This window comes from Papaver somniferum, unplaced genomic scaffold, assembly GCF_003573695.1.
Source record: "Papaver somniferum cultivar HN1 unplaced genomic scaffold, ASM357369v1 unplaced-scaffold_137, whole genome shotgun sequence".
NCBI lineage: Eukaryota > Viridiplantae > Streptophyta > Magnoliopsida > Ranunculales > Papaveraceae > Papaver > Papaver somniferum.
In genome coordinates this window covers 1559351-1561534 of record NW_020622934.1, presented here as the reverse complement: position 1 = coordinate 1561534, position 2184 = coordinate 1559351, and the positions used below count along the sequence as shown (strand labels likewise).

The window sequence follows — 2184 nt, the reverse complement described above, 5'->3', positions numbered from 1 at the left end:
GCTACATTGTCCTACTGCAGAATATTATAAGCATAATATTTCCTAAATTTGTCATAACTTAACCAAATTCCATATCTCGGAATTCACTGTTCCATGTTCTTCAACCCCCAAGATGAAACAATGGTACCATACTACCATTTGAGGAATGAAATACTTCTTATCTCCATGACCAATAGCCACGCATAGTCTATCTAACGCGAATGATAGATCCTGAAGCCAAGCCGCAACAAGTTTTACATCTTGCTAACACTTTCCAACTTGCCGGTGAACTTTCAATTAGCCCTTTAAAATTCATTTGTAAAAGACATTAAAGATTTATTTGTACCTTTTACAACTTTTTCTATATTATAAAAAGAAGTGATATTTGTGTAGCCTTACAATTACGACCATCGATTTTGTCATCCCACGATGCAGATCGATTCGTTATATGTTCTATATAGATGTCCATCCGATCCCTTGGAATTTAATTATTTAGGACGGCATTGATTATGCCGTGGCCCGGGCAAAACATAACCAACCTTGGATGCCGATTTTATTAGTTAGCACCAGCAAAGGTGACTGCACCAAAAGTTAGAGAGAGCTCATCTTATTAGCCTGGCACGGCATGAGAACACAAAACTAACAACTTGATGCTAATTTCCCCATATAACTGTGTTTCCATATTAATTGGTGTTTCTTAATATAACAAACCTTAATTTATTTTATATGACTGAACTGAAATATAAAGCACATACTGGAAGAAGTTCCAATACGTGAAAAAATTGGAGACCTTTTCATTTCATCATCTTCTTCTCAATCTCCTAGTTGGAGTAAAATCTCATGGGATAATTATACCACAACTTTGGTTTGTTCTCTTAATCTGCAGCCTATCCCATGTTACGGTTTTTGCGATTTTAATTATGATTGATGATGTTTCCTTTTGATTGAGATATTTAATTGATGAATGGTTCCAAGACTTTATTTTATTACTAATATACTTTTTTTTTTTTCTGATCGGAGCTGACAATAGGTTGATTCGAAGATTTGGTGGGATCTCCAATTTTGTATGTTTTTACAATCTTTTAACTTTTGGGGTTTGTTTTGTAAAATTCCTAACTTGGTTTTATTGATTGTTACATAATAGGTTACTTATTTGGGTTTTGTTTTTGATTTTTCTTCCACCAGATTGATCAAAATACTTAACTTAATAAGGTAAGAATTTGTTTTTGATTGTTTGTTGATTTTTTTTCCAGGGTAGATGTTGAATCAGAAAGATGTGCAGCTTTTAGGGTTGTTGTAATTGGATTCATGGATCAAAAAGATTAGGTATTAAAACATATGATATTCTTCATCTTACAAGAAGTTGTCGATGGAAAACAGAACACGATACTGGTGTTGTTTGATCAGGGACAAACAAGAAGGGATATATATCTTGGGTTTCCCGGTATAACCATGTTTCTTAATACAGACTCATTCCTTCCTGTCTTGATATATTTGTGTTTTTAAAGAATATATCTTGGGTTTCCTGGTATAACCATGTTTCTTAATATGGAATCACTCCTTCCTGTCTTGGTATATTTGTGTTTCTAAAGGATAATGTTTCGACAGAAGGTACGAATGTTTGTTGGTTTTTCGTCAGGTTTTTGTTCATCGTTTGATTTGCAAGTATCGTAAAAAGCGGATTTCCGATTTTTTTTCTTCGTTTGACATCCCTGTGGAGATTTCTTACAATGGTTATAGTAGATTTGGTTAGCCTGGATATCTTTGTATATTTATTTGGTTAATGTTCTGATCTTCTTAGCCTCTAGCTTTCTCAAGATCGAGATCTGTCTTACTCTATTGGAGATTTTTCTGCTCTTCTGTAATCTTTGTTCCTTTTGGTTGGTTTTTTTTTCCTTTTTCTCACTTTAATGATGTGTTTTTCTGCTTTAAAGGCATTAGAGCGACTGCAATGGTACGACTAAACTCAAAGATCAAAGACCAAAAAATAAGACTAAATATGAGTTTAATCTGTATTGTGACGTTATGGGGAGAAGACCAAATTTGGTCGTGCGTAAAACAATTTTACGCATGAAGACGGGCGGAAATATTAGTTACGTTTCATTTCTGCGCGGAATTATAAATTACGTTTCAAACGGGCGTAAATATAAATCACGTCTGTTATCGAGCGTAAATATAAATTACGTTTCGTATGGGGCGGAATCT

The 2184-nt window shown here is 34.0% G+C and overlaps 1 long non-coding RNA gene across 1 annotated transcript; it reads left to right on the top strand.

The window, feature by feature from the left end:
* The first annotated feature begins 675 nt into the window (after positions 1–675).
* Positions 676–1748, top strand: LOC113334378. Its single transcript, XR_003352741.1, has 3 exons — positions 676–844; positions 1010–1043; positions 1233–1748. It is a non-coding gene; the product is annotated as an uncharacterized LOC113334378 (long non-coding RNA).
* Positions 1749–2184: the final 436 nt, after the last annotated feature.